This window comes from Pseudophryne corroboree, chromosome 11 (genome assembly GCF_028390025.1).
Source record: "Pseudophryne corroboree isolate aPseCor3 chromosome 11, aPseCor3.hap2, whole genome shotgun sequence".
NCBI classification, from domain to species: Eukaryota; Metazoa; Chordata; class Amphibia; order Anura; family Myobatrachidae; genus Pseudophryne; species Pseudophryne corroboree.
In genome coordinates, this window is record NC_086454.1 from 84,527,575 (window position 1) to 84,547,787 (window position 20,213).

General features: G+C 49.6%; 1 protein-coding gene across 2 annotated transcripts in view; it reads left to right on the forward strand.

Moving 5' to 3' along the window:
- The window catches only part of LOC134968917 (NADH-cytochrome b5 reductase 2), a 77,747-nt gene that overhangs the window by 3,858 nt on the left and 53,676 nt on the right, over nucleotides 1-20,213 (forward strand). The window lies entirely within an intron of this gene.

Sequence of the window (20,213 nt, forward strand, 5' to 3'; positions counted from 1 at the left end):
ATGTTATGGTCGACAGTCATTAGGTCGACCACTATTGGTCGACATTGACATGGTCGACAGGGACACATGGTCGACACATGAAAATGATCGACACATGAAAGGTCGACACATGAAAAGGTCGACATGAGTTTTTTTTAACTTTTTTGGGTGTCGTTTTTTGCGTAAAGTGACTGGGAACCCCAATTAGTGCACCGCATCCCCTCGCATGGCTCGCTTCGCTCGCCATGCTTCGGGCATGGTGCCTTCGCTTCGCTCGGCACAGATTACCGTTCCAATCGTAGTCCACGTGGATCGTAAAGTATGGAAAAGTTCCCCAAAAGAAAAAAAAGTTAAAAAACTCATGTCGACCTTTTCATGTGTCGACCTTTTCATGTGTCGACCATTTTCATGTGTCGACCATGTGTCCATGTCGACCAATAGTGGTCGACCTAATGACTGTCGACCATAACATGGTCGACCATGTGAACGGATACCATAACATCTATACACTGTATACACAGACTATCATTTTCTCACACATGAGCTGCATGTCAGTAAATGCATGCCAGCAGACGTGTCTCTCAGTCGCATACCTCCCAACATGACCCTCTCCGCTAGGGACACAATGCTCTGCTTCTGGACTTTTCTCTTAATTTATGATTTCCAGCACCTGTGTTAATGGATTAATGGATACGAAAGGTGTTTCAGCACAGGGGATGGCAATCATGCATTAAGAGGGAAGTCCAGGAGCAGAGCATTCTGTCCCTCCTGGAGAGGGTCATGTTGGAAGGTATGCAGTCGGTGTGTAATATTATTGCGCTGCATGGGTACTTAGTGCTACATACATGTCACTTTTAAGCAGTGGTGCAAGTGGGCGGGTGGGTACGGCGTACCCGTAAGAATTTAGCCGTGGGTACGCCGTACCCACACCGACGGGCCGCCGCTCCTCTTCCCTCCCTCCCTCCCTCTGCTGCTCCACGCCGCACCCGCCGTCCCCGCCGCATCGGCGCACCGCCGCTGATGTGAGGGGAGGAGAGCGCAGCCTGCGCCTCTCCTTCCCCACAGTCTCCGGCGGGTGTCATAGTTTAATTCAGCGCCGATCCGTGAGCCAATCAGAGCTCGCACCGCGAGCTCTGATTGGCTCACGGATCGGCGCTGAATTAAACTGTGAGACACCCGCCGGAGACTGCGGTGAGCAGGGAAGGGGGGGGGGGTATGTTATACCTGGCACTGGGAGATATCTGGCACTGGGGGGGGGGGGGCATTTCTATCTGGCACTGGGGGATATCTGGCACTGGGGGGGCATTTCTATCTGGCACTGGGGGATATCTGGCACTGGGGGCATATCTGGCACAGGGGGGCATGTATACCTGGCACTGGGGGATATCTGGCACAGGGGGGGCATGTATACCTGGCACTGGGGGATATCTGGCACAGGGGGGGCATGTATACCTGGCACTGGGGAATATCTGGCACTGGGGGGGCATGTATACCTGGCACTGGGGGATATCTGGCACAGGGGGGCATGTATACCTGGCACTGGGGGATATCTGGCACTGGGGGGGCATGTATACCTGGCACTGGGAGCATATCTGGCACTGTAGGGGCATTTCTGTATCTGGCACGGGGGGCAATGTATATCTGACACAGTGGGGGCATTTGTGTATTTGGCACTGTGGGGGCAATGTGTATCTGACACTGTGAGGCAATGTATATCTGGAACTCTGGGGGCATTTCTGTATCTGGCACTGTGGGGTAATGTGTATCTGGCACTGTGAGGCAATGTGTATCTGGCACTGTGGGGCAACGTATATCTGGCACTGTGGGGCAACGTGTATCTGGCACTATTGGGGTCATACGTGTATCTGCCCCTCCCCCCATATGTGTACCACGCCCCCATTTTCATTGGCCACGCCCCATGTGGCATTAGGCCACACCCATTTTTTTTTGCGCACGCGCCTTCGGCGCGCGCACACAGTACCCGTAAGACATTTTTTCTACTTGCACCACTGCATTTAAGCCATGCGTATCACCATAGTAGCCTGCTGTATGCAGAGGGAGGGTTAATCTCCAGTTGGCCCTACGAAGGTTGTGAGGTGGTGTCAGACCATGGGAGGGGTCTGCATGGGGGCTATGGGCCAGGGAAATTGTCTGGGAAATCCTATTGAAATGATTGCACAATGCACACAATATAAGAAGTACTGATTTCACTCCCTGCTTTTGTCAACATTACATTGCAGGGTTAGCTGAGGATTCCTAACATGTGCCCCCAGACTGAGGCGTTTTATTGTTCACCTGGCTTTGGTTTTAGACAAGAAACATTTCTCTTCTTTGTGTAACTGATCCTAGTTCAATCAAAGTTAATTGCTAGGTTACTGTTAATGATTCATTGCGCTAGTAAATGACCTCAGTGTTGCAAACTAATATTTGAAGCATTCCAAGTTCTATATGCAGTTACTTTCCAATTGTAAAGCGCAACGGAATATTCTGCGCTATATAAGAAAATAAGATTTTACTCACCGGTAAATCTATTTCTCGTAGTCCGTAGTGGATGCTGGGAACTCCGTAAGGACCATGGGGAATAGACGGGCTCCGCAGGAGACTGGGCACTCTAAAAGAAAGATTAGGTACTATCTGGTGTGCACTGGCTCCTCCCTCCATGCCCCTCCTCCAGACCTCAGTTAGGATACTGTGCCCGGAAGAGCTGACACAATAAGGAAGGATTTTGAATCCCGGGTAAGACTCATACCAGCCACACCAATCACACCGTATAACTCGTGATAATATACCCAGTTAACAGTATGAACACAACAGAGCCTCTCAAAAGATGGCTCAACAATAACCCTTGTAGTTAACAATAACTATATACAAGTATTGCAGACAGTCTGCACTTGGGACGGGCGCCCAGCATCCACTACGGACTACGAGAAATAGATTTACCGGTGAGTAAAATCTTATTTTCTCTGACGTCCTAGTGGATGCTGGGAACTCCGTAAGGACCGTGGGGATTATACCAAAGCTCCCAAACGGGCGGGAGAGTGCGGATGACTCTGCAGCACCGAATGAGAGAACTCAAGGTCCTCCTCAGCCAGGGTATCAAATTTGTAGAATTTTGCAAACGTGTTTGCCCCTGACCAAGTTGCGGCTCGGCAAAGTTGTAAAGCCGAGACCCCTCGGGCAGCCGCCCAAGATGAGCCCACTTTCCTCGTGGAATGGGCTGTTACTGATTTAGGATGCGGCAATCCAGCCGCAGAATGCTCCAGCTGAATTGTGTTACAAATTCAGCGAGCAATAGTCTGCTTAGAAGCAGGAGCACCCATTTTGTTGGGTGCCTACAGGATAAAAAACGAGTCAGTTTTCCTGACTCCAGCCGTCCTGGAAATATAAATTTCTCTATCGTCCTAGTGGATGCTGGGGTTCCTGAAAGGACCATGGGGTTCCTGAAAGGACCATGGGGAATAGCGGCTCCGCAGGAGACAGGGCACAAAAAGTAAAGCTTTAGGATCAGGTGGTGTGCACTGGCTCCTCCCCCTATGACCCTCCTCCAAGCCAGTTAGATTTTTGTGCCCGGCCGAGAAGGGTGCAATCTAGGTGGCTCTCCTAAAGAGCTGCTTAGGAAAGTTTAGCTTAGGTTTTTTATTTTACAGTGAGTCCTGCTGGCAACAGGATCACTGCAACGAGGGACTTAGGGGAGAAGAAGTGAACTCACCTGCGTGCAGGATGGATTGGCTTCTTGGCTACTGGACATCAGCTCCAGAGGGACGATCACAGGTACAGCCTGGATGGTCACCGGAGCCTTGCCGCCGGCCCCCTTGCAGATGCTGAAGTAAGAAGAGGTCCAGAATCGGCGGCAGAAGACTCCTCAGTCTTCTAAAGGTAGCGCACAGCACTGCAGCTGTGCGCCATTTTCCTCTCAGCACACTTCACACGGCAGTCACTGAGGGTGCAGGGCGCTGGGAGGGGGGCGCCCTGGGAGGCAAATGAATACCTATTTTGGCTAAAAATACCTCACATATAGCCTCCGGAGGCTATATGGAGATATTTAACCCCTGCCAGAATCCGTTAAGAGCGGGAGACGAGGCCGCCGAAAAAGGGGCGGGGCCTATATCCTCAGCACACAGCGCCATTTTCCCTCACAGAAAGGCTGGAGGGAAGGCTCCCAGGCTCTCCCCTGCACTGCACTACAGAAACAGGGTTAAAACAGAGAGGGGGGGCACTAATTTGGCGATATGCTTATATATATATTAAGATGCTATAAGGGAAAACACTTATATAAGGTTGTCCCTATATAATTATAGCGTTTTTGGTGTGTGCTGGCAAACTCTCCCTCTGTCTCTCCAAAGGGCTAGTGGGTCCTGTCCTCTATCAGAGCATTCCCTGTGTGTGTGCTGTGTGTCGGTACGTGTGTGTCGACAGGTAGGAGGACGATGTTGGTGAGGAGGCGGAGCAATTGCCTGTAATGGTGATGTCACTCTCTAGGGAGTCGACACCGGAATGGATGGCTTATTTAGGAAATTACGTGATAATGTCAACACGCTGCAAGGTCGGTTGACGACATGAGACGGCCGACAAACAATTAGTACGGTCCAGACGTCTCAAAAACACCGTCAAGGGTTTTAAAACGCCCGTTTACTTTAGTCGGTCGACACAGACACAGACAGGGACACTGAATCCAGTGTCGACGGTGAATAAACAAACGTATTCCTTATTAGGGCCACACGTTAAAGGCAATGAAGGAGGTGTTACGTATTTCTGATACTACAAGTACCACAAAAGAGGGTATTATGTGGGATGTGAAAAAACTACCATAGTTTTTCCTGAATCAGATAAATTAAATAAAGTGTGTGATGATGCGTGGGTTCCCCCCGATAGAAAATTATGGGCGGTATACCCTTTCCCGCCAGAAGTTAGGGCGCGTTGGGAAACACCCTTTAAGGTGGATAAGGCGCTCACACGCTTATCAAAACAAGTGGCGGTACCGTCTATAGATAGGGCCGTCCTCAAGGACCAGCTGACAAGGCTGGAAAATATAATAAAAAGTATATACACACATACTGGTGTTATACTGCGGCCAGCGATCGCCTCAGCCTGGATGTGCAGAGCTAGGGTGGCTTGGTCGGATTCCCTGACTAAAAATATTGATACCCTTGACAGGGACAGTATTTTATTGACTATAGAGCATTTCTATATATGCAAGATGCACAGAGGGATATTTGCACTCTGGCATCATGAATAAACGCGATGTCCATAACTGCCAGAAGATGTTATGGACACGACAGTGGTCAGGTGATGCAGATTCCAAACGGCACAGTATGGCCGTATACAGGAAGAGGACTTGTTTGGGGTCGGTCCATCGGACCTGGTGGTCACGGCAACTGCTGGAAAATCCACCGTTTTTTACCCTAAGTCACATCTCTGCAGAAAAAGACACCGTCTTTTCAGCCTCAGTCCTCTCGTCCCTATAAGAACATATCTGCCCAGGGATAGAGGAAAGGGAAGAAGACTGCAGCAGGCAGCCCATTCCCAGGAACAGAAGCGTTCCACCGCGTCTGACAAGTTCTCAGCATGGCGCTGAGACCGTACAGGACCCCTGGATCCTACAAGTAGTATCCCGGGGGTACAGATGGGAATGTCGAGACGTTTCCCCTTCGCAGGCTCCTGAAGTCTGCTTTACCAAGTCTCCCTCCGACAAGGAGGTAGTATGGGAAAAAATTCACAAGCTGTATTCCCAGCAGGTGATAATTAAATTACCCCTCCTACTACAGAAAAGGGGTATTATTCCACACTATATTGTGGTACTGAAGCCAGAAGGCTAGGTGAGACTTATTCTAAAAATTTTTTTTTTTTTTTGAACACTTACAAAGGTTCAAATTAAGATGAAGTCACTCAGAGCAGTGATAACGAACCAGGAATAAGGGGACTATATAGTGTCCCGGGACATCAGGGATGCTTACCTCTATGTCCCAAATTTGCCCTTCTCACTAAGGGTACCTCAGGTTCGTGGTGCAGAACTGTCACTATCAGTTTCAGACGCTGCCGTTTGGATTGTCCACGGCACCCTGGGGTCTTTACCAAGGTAATGGCCGAATTGATGATTCTTCTTCGAAGAAAAGGCGTCTTAATTATCCCTTACTTGGACGATCTCCTGATAGGGGCATAGTCCAGGGAACAGTTGGAGGTCGGAGTAGCACTATCTCGATACTGCTACAATCAGCACGGGTGGATTCTAAATATTCCAAAATCGCAGCTGATCCCGACGACACGTCTGCTGTGCCTAGGGATGATTCTGGACACAGTCCAGAAAAAGGTGTTTCTCCCGGAAGAGAAAGCCAGGGAGTTATCCGAGCAAGTCAGGAACCTCCTAAAAACAGTGCATCATTGCACAAGGGTCCTGGTAAAAATGGTGGCTTCCTACGAAGCAATTCCATTCGGCAGATTTCACGTAAGAACTTTTCAGTGGGATCTGCTGGACAAATGGTCCGGATCGCATCTTCAGATGCATCAGCGGATAACCCAATATCCAAGGACAAGGGTGTCTCTCCTGTGGTGGTTATAGAGTGCTCATCTTCTAGAGGGCAGCAGATTCGGCATTCAGGATTGGATGCTGGTAACCACGGAGCCCAGCCTGAGAGGCTGGGGAGCAGTCACACAAGGAAAAAATTTCCAGGGAGTGTGATCAAGTATGGAGACTTTTCTCCACATAAATATACTGGAGCTAAGGGTAAATTTATAATGCTCTAAGCTTAGCAAGACCTCTGCTTCAAGGTCAGCCGGTATTGATCCAGTGGGAAAAACATCACGGCAGTCGCCCACGTAAACAGACAGGGCGACACAAGAAGCAGGAGGGCAATGGCAGAAACTGCAAGGACTTTTCGCTGGGCGGAAAATCATGTGATAACACTGTCAGCAGTTTTTCATCCCGGGAATGGAAACTGGGAAGCAGACTTCCTCAGCACGACCTCCACCCGGGAGAGTGGAAATTTCATTGAGAAGTTTTTTCCACATGATTGTAAACCGTTGGGAAATACCAAAGGTGGACATGATGGCGTCCCGTCTGAACAAAAAACGGGACAGGTATTGCGCCAGGTCAAGAGACCCTCAGGCAATAGATGTGGACGTTCTGGTAACACCGTGGGTGTACCAGTCGGTGTATGTGTTCCCTCCTCTGCTTCTCATACCTAAGGTGCTGAGAATTATAAGACGTAGAGGAGTAAGAACTATACTCATGGCTCCGGATTGGCCAAGAAAGACTTGGTACCCGGAACTTCAAGAGATGCTTACAGAGGTCTTATGGCCTCTGCCGCTAAGAAGGGACTTGCTTCAGCAAGTACCATGTCTGTTCCAAGACTTACCGCAGCTGCGTTTGTCGGCATGGCGATGGAAAGCCGGATCCTAAGGGAAAAAAGGCATTCCGGAAGAGGTCATTCCTACCCTGGTCAAAGCCAGAAAGGAGGTGACCGCACAACATTATCACCACGTGTGGCGAAAATATGTTGCGTGGTGTGAGGTCAGGAAGGCCCCACAAAGAAATTTCAACTCGGTCGTTTCCTGCATTTCCTGCAAACAGGAGTGTCTATGGGCCTCAAATTGGGGTCCATTAAGGTTCAAATTCGGCCCTGTAAATTTTCTTCCAGAAAGAATTGGTTTCAGTTCCTGAAGTCCAGAAGTTTGTCAAGGGAGTATTGCATATACAAACCCCTTTTTTGTGCCTCCAGTGGCACTGTGGGATCTCAACGTAGTTCTGGGATTCCTCAAATCACTTTGGTTTAAAACCAGTCAAATATGTGGATTTGAAGCATCTCACATAAAAAGTGACCATGCTCTTGGCCCTGGCCTGGACCAGGCGAGTGTCAAATTGGTGTTTTTTTCTCAAAAAAGCCCATATCTGTTTGTCCATTCGGACAGGGCAGAGCTGCGGACTCGTCCCCAGTTCTCTCCCTAAGGTGGTGTCAGTGTTTCACCTGAACCAGCTTATTGTGGTGCCTTGCACCTACTAGGGACTTGGAGGACTCCAAGTTGCTAGGAGTTGTCAGGGCCCTGAAAATATGTTCCAGGACAGCTGGAGTCAGAAAATCTGACTCGCTGTTTATACTGTATGCACCCGACAAGTTGGGTGCGCCTGCTTCTAAGCAGGCGATTGCTCGTTGGATTTGTAACACAATTCAACTTGCACATTCTGAGGCAGGCCTGCCACAGTCTAAATCGGTTAAGGCCCATTCCACAAGGAAGGTGGGCTCATCTTGGGCGGCTGCCCGAGAGGTCTCGGCATTACAACTCTGCCGAGCAGCTACGTGGTCAGGGGAGAACACGTTTGTAAAATTCTACAAATTTGATATCCTGGCAAAAGAGGACCTGGAGTTCTCTCATTCGGTGCTGCAGAGTCATCCGCACTCTCCCGCCCGTTTGGGAGCTTTGGTATAATCCCCATGGTCCTTTCAGGAACCCCAGCATCCACTAGGACGATAGAGAAAATAAGAATTTACTTACCGATAATTCTATTTCTCGGAGTCCGTAGTGGATGCTGGGCGCCCATCCCAAGTGCGGATTATCTGCAATACTTGTACATAGTTACAAAAATCGGGTTATTATTGTTGTGAGCCATCTTTTTAGAGGCTCCGCTGTTATCATACTGTTAACTGGGTTTAGATCACAAGTTGTACGGTGTGATTGGTGTGGCTGGTATGAGTCTTACCCGGGATTCAAAATTCCTCCCTTATTGTGTACGCTCGTCCGGGCACAGTACCTAACTGGCTTGGAGGAGGGTCATAGGGGGAGGAGCCAGTGCACACCACCTGATCCTAAAGCTTTACTTTTTGTGCCCTGTCTCCTGCGGAGCCGCTATTCCCCATGGTCCTTTCAGGAACCCCATGGTCCTTTCAGGAACCCCAGCATCCACTACGGACTCCGAGAAATAGAATTATCGGTAAGTAAATTCTTATTTTTTAAGGCCCTGACTACGTCCAGTAACTTGGAATCTTCCAAGTCCCTAGTAGCCGCAGGCACTACAATAGGTTGGGTCAAGTGAAAAGCTGATACCACCTTAGGGAGAAACTGGGGACGAGTCCTCAATTCTGCCCTATCCATATGGAAAATCAGATAAGGGCTTTTACATGACAAAGCCGCCAATTCTGACACACGCCTTGCCGAAGCCAAGGCCAATAACATGACCACTTTCCACGTGAGATATTTAAAACCCACAGTTTTAAGTGGCTCAAACCAATGTGATTTTAAGAAACTCAACACCACGTTGAGATCCCAAGGTGCCACAGAAGGCACAAAAAAGGGGCTGAATATGTAGCACTCCCTTTACAAATGTCTGAACTCCAGGCAGTGAAGCCAGTTCTTTCTGGAAGAAAATCGACAGAGCCGAAATCTGGACCTTAATGGAACCCAAATTTAGGCCCATAGTCACTCCTGACTGTAGGAAGTGCAGAAAACGACCAGCTGAAATTCCTCTGTTGGGGCCTTCCTGGCCTCACACCACGCAACATATTTTCGCCAAATATGGTGATAATGGTTTGCGGTTACTTCTTTCCTGGCTTTTATCAGCGTAGGAATGACTTCCTCCGGAATGCCCTTTTGCTTTAGGATCCGGAATTCAACCGCCATGCCGTCCAACGCAGCCGCGGTAAGTCTTGGAACAGACAGGGCCCCTGCTGTAGCAGATCCTGTCTGAGCGGTAGAGGCCATGGGTCCTCTGATATTATTTCTTGAAGTTCTGGGTACCAAGCTCTTCTTGGCCCATCCGGAACCACGAGTATCGTTCTTACTCCTCGTTTTCTTATTATTCTCAGTACCTTTGGTATGAGAGGCAGAGGAGGGAATACATAAACCGACTGGTACACCCACGGTGTCACTAGAGCGTCCACAGCTATTGCCTGAGGGTCCCTTGACCTGGCGCAATATCTAGTTTTTTGTTTAGGCGGGACGCCATCATGTCCACCTGTGGCCTTTCCCAATGGTTTACCAACAGTAGGAAGACTTCTGGATGAAGTCCCCACTCTCCCGGGTGTCGATCGTGTCTGCTGAGGAAGTCTGCTTCCCAGTTGTCCACTCCCGGAATGAACACTGCTGACAGTGCTAAGACGTGATTTTCCGCCCATCGGAGAATCCTTGTGGCTTCTGCCATCGCCATCCTGCTTCTTGTGCCGCCCTGTCGGTTTACATGGGTGACTGCCGTGATGTTGTCTGATTGGAACAGTACCGGCTGGTTTTGAAGCAGAGGCCTTGCCAGACTTAGGGCATTGTAAATGGCCCTCAGTTCCAGAATATTTATGTGTAGGGACGACTCCTGACTTGACCAAAGTCCTTGGAAATTTCTTCCCTGTGTGACTGCCCCCCAGCCTCGAAGGCTGGCATCCGTGGTTACCAGGACACAGTCCTGTATGCCGAATCTGCGGCCCTCTTGAAGATGAGCACTCTGCAGCCACCACAGTAGAGATACCCTGGTCCTTGGAGACAGGGTTATCAGCCGATGCATCTGAAGATGCGATTCCGACCACTTGTCCAAGAGGTCCCACTGAAAAGTTCTTGCATGGAACCTGCCGAATGGAATTTTGCTTCGTAAGAAGCTACCATTTTTCCCAGGACTCGTGTGCAGTGATGCACCGATACCTGTTTTGGTTTCAGGAGGTCTCTGACTAGAGATGACAACTCCTTGGCTTTCTCCTGCGGGAGAAACACTTTTTTCTGTTCTGTGTCCAGAAACATCCCCAGGAACAGTAAGCGTGTGGTAGGAACCGGCTGTGACTTTGGAATGTATAGAATCCATCCGTGCTGTTGTAGCACTTCCCGAGATAGTGCTACTCCGGCCAACAACTGCTCCATGGACCTCGCCTTTATAAGGAGATCGTCCAAGTACGGGGTAATTAAAAACTCCCTTTTTTCGAAGGAGTATCATCATTTCTGCCATTACCTTGGTAAAGACCCTCGGTGCCGTGGACAGTCCAAACGGCAGTGTTTGGAATTGGTAATGGCAATCCTGTACCACAAATCTGAGGTACTCCTGGTGAGGATGGTAAATGGGGACATGTAGGTAAGCATCCTTGATGTCCAGGGATACCATGTAATCCCCCACCTCCAGGCTTGCAATAACCGCCCTGAGCGATTCCATCTTGAACTTGAATTTTTTTATGTATGTGTTCAAGGACTTCAAATTTAAAATGGGTCTCACCGAACCGTCCGGTTTCGGTACCACAAACAGTGTGGAATAGTAACCCCGTCCTTGTTGAAGTAGGGGCACCTTGACTATCACCTGCTGGGAATACAGCTTGTGAATTGCCTCTAGCACAGCCTCCCTGCCTGAGGGAGTTGTCGGCAAGGCAGATTTGAGGAAAACGGCGGGGGGGAGATGCCTCCAATTCCAGCCTGTACCCCTGAGATACTACTTGAAGGATCCAGGGATCCACCTGTGAGCGAGCCCACTGATCGCTGAAATTTTTGAGGCGGCCCCCCACCGTACCTGGCTACACCTGTGGAGCCCCCGCGTCATGCGGTGGACTCAGAGGAAGCCGGGGAAGAATTTTGATTCTGGGAACTGGCTGACTGGTGCAGCTTTTTCCCTCTTCCCTCGTCTCTGTGCAGAAAGGAAGCGCCTTTGACCCGCTTGCTTTTCTGAAGCCGAAAGGACTGTACCTGATAATACAGTGCTTTCTTAGGCTGTGAGGAAACCTGAGGTAAAAATTTTTCTTCCCAGCTGTTGCTGTGGATACGAGGTCCCAGAGACCATCCCCAAACAATTCCTCACCCTTATAAGGCTCTATGTGCCTTTTAAAGTCAGCATCACCTGTCCAGTGTCGGGTCTCTTATACCCTCCTGACAGAATGGACCTTGCATTAATTCTGGATGCCAGCCGGCAAAATATCCCTCTGTGCATCCCTCATATATAAGACGACGACTTATGTTCGCAAAATAGTATCCCTGTTTGACAGGGTTACAGACCACGCTGCAGCAGCACTATCTGCAGGTCTCAGTCTAGTACCTGAGTGTGTAAATACAGACTTCAGGATAGCCTCCTGCTTTTTATCAGCAGGTACCTTCAAAGTGGCCGTATCCTAAGACGGCAGTGCCACCTTTTTTGACAATGTGTGAGCGCCTTATCCACCCTAGGGGATATCTCCCAGCGTAACTTATCCTCTGGCGGGAAAAGGTACGCTATCAGTAACTTTTTAGAAATTACCAGTTTCTTATCGGGGGAACCCACGCTTTTTCACACTTCATTCACTCATTTGATGGGGGAACAAAACACTGCCTGCTTTTTCTCCCCAAACATAAAACCCTTTTTTAGTGGTACTTGGGTTAATGTCAGAAATGTGTAACACATTTTTTATTGCCGGGATCATGTAACGGATGTTCCTAGTGGATTGTGTATATGTCTCAATCTCGTCGACACTGGAGTCAGACTCCGTGTCGACCTTTGTATCTGCCATCTGAGGGAGCGGGCGTTTTTGAGCCCCTGATGGCCTTTGAGACGCCTGGGCAGGCGCGGGCTGAGAAGCCGGCTGTCCCATAGCTGTTACGTCATCCAGCCTTTTATGTAAGGAGTTGACACTGTCGGTTAATACCTTCCACCTATGTATCCACTCTGGTGTCGGCCCACAGGGGGCGACATCCCATTTATCGGCATCTGCTCCGCCTCCACATAAGCCTCCTCATCAAACATGTCGACACAGCCGTACCGACACACCGCACACACACAGGGAATGCTCTGACTGAGGACAGGACCCCACACAGCCCTTTGGGGAGACAGAGAGAGAGTATGCCAGCACACACCAGAGCGCTATATAATGTAGGGATAAACACTATCACTGAGTGAATTTTCCCCAATAGCTGCTTGTATAAACAATATTGCGCCTAAATTTTGTGCCCCCCCTCTCTTTTTAACCCTTTGAGCCTGAAAACTACAGGGGAGAGCCTGGGGAGCTGTCTTCCAGCTACACTGTGAAGAGAAAATGGCGCCAGTGTGCCGAGGGAGATAGCTCCGCCCCTTTTTCGCTGACTTTTCTCACGCTTTTTTATGGATTCTGGCAGGGGTAATTATCACATATATAGCCTCTGGGGCTATATAATAAGAATTTACTTACCGATAATTCTATTTCTCATAGTCCGTAGTGGATGCTGGGGACTCCGTAAGGACCATGGGGAATAGCGGCTCCGCAGGAGACTGGGCACATCTAAAGAAAGCTTTAGGACTATCTGGTGTGCACTGGCTCCTCCCCCTATGACCCTCCTCCAAGCCTCAGTTAGGATACTGTGCCCGGACGAGCGTACACAATAAGGAAGGATTTTGAATCCCGGGTAAGACTCATACCAGCCACACCAATCACACCGTATAACCTGTGATCTGAACCCAGTTAACAGCATGATAACAGAGGAGCCTCTGAAAGATGGCTCACAACAATAATAACCCGATTTTTGTAACAATAACTATGTACAAATATTGCAGACAATCCGCACTTGGGATGGGCGCCCAGCATCCACTACGGACTATGAGAAATAGAATTATCGGTAAGTAAATTCTTATTTTCTCTAACGTCCTAAGTGGATGCTGGGGACTCCGTAAGGACCATGGGGATTATACCAAAGCTCCCAAACGGGTAGGGAGAGTGCGGATGACTCTGCAGCACCAAATGAGAGAACTCCAGGTCCTCCTCAGCCAGGATATCAATTTTGTAGAATTTTACAAACGTATTTGCTCCTGACCAAGTAGCTGCTCGGCAAAGTTGTAAAGCCGAGACCCCTCGGGCAGCCGCCCAAGATGAGCCCACCTTCCTTGTGGAGTGGGCATTTACAGATTTTTGGCTGTGGCAGGCCTGCCACAGAATGTGCAAGCTGAATTGTACTACAAATCCAACGAGCAATAGTCTGCTTAGAAGCAGGAGCACCCAGCTTGTTGGGTGCATACAGGATAAACAGCGAGTCAGATTTCCTGACTCCAGCCCTCCTGGAAACATATATTTTCAGGGCCCTGACAACGTCTAGCAACTTGGAGTCCTCCAAGTCCCTAGTAGCCGCAGGCACCACAAATAGGTTGGTTCAGGTGAAACGCTGAAACCACCTTAGGGAGAAACTGAGGACGAGTCCTCAATTCCGCCCTGTCCGAATGGAACATCAGATAAGGGCTTTTTCAGGATAAAGCCGCCAATTCTGACACGCGCCTGGCCCAGGCCAGGGCCAACAGCATGACCACTTTCCATGTGAGATATTTTAACTCCACAGATTTAAGTGGTTCAAACCAATGTGACTTTTGGAACCCAAAACTACATTGAGATCCCAAAGTGCCACTGGAGGCACAAAAGGAGGCTGTATATGCAGTACCCCTTTTACAAACGTCTGAACTTCAGGGACTGAAGCTAGTTCTTTTTGGAAGAAAATTGACAGGGCCGAAATTTGAACCTTAATGGACCCCAATTTCAGGCCCATAGACACTCCTGTTTGCAGGAAATGTAGGAATCGACCCAGTTGAATTTCCACCGTCGGGCCTTACTGGCCTCGCACCACGCAACATATTTTCGCCAATTGCGTTGATAATGTTTTTGCGGTTACATCCTTCCTGGCTTTGATCAGGATAGGGATGACTTCATCCGGAATGCCTTTTTTCCTTCAGGATCCGGCGTTCAACCGCCATGCCGTCAAACGCAGCCGCGGTAAGTCTTGGAACAGACAGGGTCCTTGCTGGAGCAGGTCCCTTCTTAGAGGTAGAGGCCACGGATCCTCCGTGAGCATCTCTTGAAGTTCCGGTTACCAAATCCTTCTTGGCCAATCCGGAGCCACGAATATAGTGCTTACTCCTCTCCATCTTATCAATCTCAGTACCTTGGGTATGAGAGGCAGAGGAGGGAACACATACCCTGACTGGTACACCCACGGTGTTACCAGAGCGTCTACAGCTATTGCCTGAGGGTCCCTGGACCTGGCGCAATACCTGTCGAGTTTTTCCCAACGGTTTATAATCATGTGGAAGACTTCTGGGTGAAGTCCCCACTCTCCCGGGTGGAGGTCGTGCTGAGGAAGTCTGCTTCCCAGTTGTCCACTCCCGGAATGAATACTGCTGACAGTGCTATCACATGATTTTCCGCCCAGCGAAGAATCCTTGCAGCTTCTGCCATTGCCCTCCTGCTTCTTGTGCCACCCTGTCTGTTTACGTGGGTGACTGCCGTGATGTTGTCCGACTGGATCAACACCGGCTGACCTTGAAGCAGAGGTCTTGCTAAGCTTAGAGCATTGTAAATGTCCCTTAGCTTCAGGATATTTATGTGAAGTGATGTCTCCAGGCTTGACCATAAGTCCTGGATATTCCTTCCCTGTGTGACTGCTCCCCAGCCTCGCAGGCTGGCATCCGTGGTTACCAGGACCCAGTCCTGAATGCCGAATCTGCGGCCCTCTAGAAGATGAGCACTCTGCAACCACCACAGGAGGGACACCCTTGTCCTTGGTGACAGGGTTATCCGCTGATGCATCTGAAGATGCGACCCGGACCATTTGTCCAGCAGGTCCCACTGGAAAGTTCTTGCGTGGAATCTGCCGAATGGGATTGCTTCGTAGGAAGCCACCATTTTACCCAGAACCCTTGTGCATTGATGCACTGAGACTTGGCTCGGTTTTAGGAGGTTCCTGACTAGCTCGGATAACTCCCTGGCTTTCTCCTCCGGGAGAAACACCTTTTTCTGGACTGTGTCCAGGATCATCCCTAGGAACAGAAGACAAGTCGTCGGAACCAGCTGCGATTTTGGAATATTGAGAATTCAACCGTGCTGCAGCAACACTACCTGAGATAGTGCTACACCGACCTCCAACTGTTCCCTGGATCTTACCCTTATCAGGGAATTGTCCAAGTAAGGGATAACTAAAATTCCCTTCCTTTGAAGGAATATCATCATTTCGGCCATTACCTTGGTAAAGACCCGGGGTGCCGTGGACCATCCATACGGCAGCGTCTGAACTGATAGTGACAGTTCTGTACCATAAACCTGAGGTACCCTTGGTGAGAAGGGTAAATTTTGACATGAAGGTAAGCATCCTTGATGTCCCGAGACATCATGTAGTCCCCTTCTTCCAGGTTCGCAATCACTGCTCTGAGTGACTCAATCTTGAATTTGAACCTCTGTATGTAAGTGTTCAAAGATTTTAGATTTAGAATCGGTCTCACCGAGCCGTCCGGCTTCGGTACCACAACAGTGTGGAATAATACCCCGTTCCCTGTTGCAGGAGGGGTATCTTGATTATCACCTGCTGGGAATACAGCTTGTGAATGGCTTCCAAAACTGTCTCCCTGTCAGAAGGAGACATCGGTAAAGCCGACTTTAGGAAACGGCGAGGGGGAGACGTCTCGAATTCTAATTTGTACCCCTGAGATATCACCTGAAGGATCCAGGGGTCTACTTGCGAGTGAGCCCACTGCGCGCTGAAATTCATTGAGACGGGCCCCCCACCGTGCCTGATTCTGCTTGTAAAGCCCCAGCGTATACTGAGGGCTTGGCAGAGGCGGGAGAGGGTTTCTGTTCCTGGGAACTGGCTGATTTCTGCAGCCTTTTTCCTCTCCCTCTGTCACGGGGCAGAAATGAGGAACCTTTTGCCCGCTTATCCACGAAAAGACTGCGCCTGATAATACGGCGTCTTCTCATGTTGAGAGGCGACCTGGGGTACAAACGTGGATTTCCCAGCTGTTGCCGTGGCCACCAGGTCTGAAAGACCGACCCCAAATAACTCCTCCCCTTAATAAGGCAATACTTCCAAATGCCGTTTGGAATACGCATCACCTGACCACTGACGTGTCCATAACCCTCTACTGGTAGAAATGGACAACGCACTTAGACTTGATGCCAGTCGGCAAATATTCCGCTGTGCATCACGCATATATAGAAATGCATCTTTCAAATGCTCTATAGGCAAAAATATACTGTCCCTATCTAGGGTATCAATATTTTCAGTCAGGGAATCCGACCACGCCAACCCAGCACTGCACATCCAGGCTGAGGCGATTGCTGGTCGCAGTATAACACCAGTATGTGTGTAAATACATTTTAGGATACCCTCCTGCTTTCTATCAGCAGGATCCTTAAGGGCGGCCATCTCAGGAGAGGATAGAGCCCTTACAAGCGTGTGAGCGCTTTATCCACCCTAGGGGGTGTTTCCCAACGCACCCTAACCTCTGGCGGGAAAGGATATAATGCCAATAACATTTTAGAAATTATCAGTTGTTATCGGGGGAAACCCACGCATCATCACACACCTCATTTAATTTCTCAGATTCAGGAAAACTACAGGTAGTTTTTCCTCACCGAACATAATACCCCTTTTTGGTGGTACTCGTATTATCAGAAATGTGTAAAACATTTTTTTCATTGCCTCAATCATGTAACGTGTGGCCCAACTGGAAGTCACATTTGTCTCTTCACCGTCGACACTGGAGTCAGTATCCGTGTCGGCGTCTATATCTGCCATCTGAGGTAACGGGCGCTTTAGAGCCCCTGACGGCCTATGAGACGTCTGGACAGGCACAAGCTGAGTAGCCGGCTGTCTCATGTCAACCACTGTCTTTTATACAGAGCTGACACTGTCACGTAATTTCTTCCAACAGTTCATCCACTCAGGTGTCGACCCCCTAGGGGGTGACATCACTATTACAGGCAATCTGCTCCGTCTCCACATCATTTTTCTCCTCATACATGTCGACACAAAAGTACCGACATACAGCACACACACAGGGAATGCTCTGATAGAGGACAGGACCCCACTAGCCCTTTGGGGAGACAGAGGGAGAGTTTGCCAGCACACACCAGAGCGCTATATATATACAGGGATAACCTTATATAAGTGTTTTTCCCCTTATAGCTGCTGTATAGTTAATACTGCGCCTAATTTGTGCCCCCCTCTCTTTTTTAACCCTTTCTGTAGTGTAGTGACTGCAGGGGAGAGCCAGGGAGCTTCCCTCCAACGGAGCTGTGAGGGAAAATGGCGCCAGTGTGCTGAGGAGATAGGCTCCGCCCCCTTATCGGCGGCCTTATCTCCCGTTTTTTTATGTATTTTGGCAGGGGTTAAATGCATCCATATAGCCCAGGAGCTATATGTGATGCATTTTTTGCCATCCAAGGTGTTTATTATTGCGTCTCAGGGCGCACCCCCCCCCCCCCCCAGCGCCCTGCACCCTCAGTGACCGGAGTGTGAAGTGTGCTGAGAGCAATGGCGCACAGCTGCAGTGCTGTGCGCTACCTTGTTGAAGCCAGGACGTCTTCTGCCGCCGATTTTCCGGACCTCTTCTGCCTTCTGGCTCTGTAAGGGGGCCGGCGGCGCGGCTCTGGGACCCATCCAAGCTGGGCCTGTGATCGTCCCTCTGGAGCTAATGTCCAGTAGCCTAAGAAGCCCAATCCACCCTGCACGCAGGTGAGTTCGCTTCTTCTCCCCTTAGTCCCTCGATGCAGTGAGCCTGTTGCCAGCAGGTCTCACTGAAAATAAAAAACCTAAACTAAAACTTTCACTAAGAAGCTCAGGAGAGCCCCTAGTGTGCACCCTTCTCGTTCGGGCACAGAGATCTAACTGGGGCTTGGAGGAGGGTCATAGGGGGAGGAGCCAGTGCACACCAGATAGTCCTAAAGCTTTCTTTAGATGTGCCCAGTCTCCTGCGGAGCCGCTATTCCCCATGGTCCTTACGGAGTCCCCAGCATCCACTTAGGACGTTAGAGAAATTGTGATTATTTTGCCAGCCAAGGTGTTTTTATTGCTGCTCAGGGCGCCCCCCCCCAGCGCCCTGCACCCTCAGTGACCGGAGTGTGAAGTGTGTATGAGGAGCAATGGCGCACAGCTGCAGTGCTGTGCGCTACCTTGGTGAAGACTGAAGTCTTCTGCCGCCGATTTTCCGGACCATCTTCATGCTTCTGGCTCTGTAAGGGGGACGGCGGCGCGGCTCCTGCGGTCGATCCCTCTGGAGCTAAAGGTGTCCAGTAGCCTAAGAAGCCCAAGCTAGCTGCAAGCAGGTAGGTTCGCTTCTTCTCCCCTTAGTCCCTCGTTGCAGTGAGCCTGTTGCCAGCAGGTCTCACTGTAAAATAAAAAACCTAACATATACTTTCTTTCTAGGAGCTCAGGAGAGCCCCTAGTGTGCATCCAGCTCGGCCGGGCACAGAAATCTAACTGAGGTCTGGAGGAGGGGCATGGAGGGAGGAGCCAGTGCACACCAGATAGTACCTAATCTTTCTTTTAGAGTGCCCAGTCTCCTGCGGAGCCCGTCTATTCCCCATGGTCCTTACGGAGTTCCCAGCATCCACTAGGACGTCAGAGAAACTGTTAATAAATAATAAATACATTCCCTGCATTGCACAATGGACCTAATTAAAGTTTGTAAGCAAAGCAAATTATCAAGCAAATGGGGAAAACCATGTTGCACTGCAGGTGGGGCATATGTAACATGTGCAGAGACGGTTAGATTTGGGTGGGGTGTGTTCAAACTGATATCTAAATTGCAGTGTAAAAATAAATCTAACATCTGTGGGCTACATGTGCATGCAGCCAGTACTTATGGGCCTAATTCAGACCTGATTGCAGCAGCAAATTTGTTAGCTAATGGGCAAAACCATGTGCACTGCAGGGGGGCAGTTATAACATGTGCAGAGAGAGAGAGATTTGGGTGGGTTATTTTGTTTCTGTGCAGGGTAAATACTGTCTGCTTTATTTTTACACAGCAATTTAGATTTCAGTTTGAACACACCCCACCCAAATCTAACTCTCTCTGCACATGTTACATCTGCTCCACCTGCAGTGCACATGGATTTGGCCATTAGAGAAAACTTTTGCTGCTGCGATCAGGTCTGAATTAGGCCCTACCTTGCATAGAAACAATAAAACCCACCAAGTCTAAGGGGTATATGCAATTGAAGTCGAAAACTGCCGTCTGTCGAAAAGACGTCAGTTTTCGACTTTTTAAGGTCGAATCCTGACTCGACCTATTCAATATATCCCTAAATTTTTCGACAAGCATGTGGATCGGCGGAATAGCTGCCGATCCACGTGCTTGTGTTTTCGACCATCTCAGTCTGACATAAAAACATGTCGGACTGAGATGAGGGATTAGAGTAGGAGAAGGGGGAGAGCTGCAGGGAGACGGGGGGACAGCCGCGGGCAGCCAGGGAGGTCAGCGCAACAGCACAGCGGTGCAGCAGGATATCACACAGCCGCGCCGCTCACAGCAGCTTCCACCCGGCTCCAGCAAGTGAGATCACACTTGCTGGAGCCGGGTGGACACT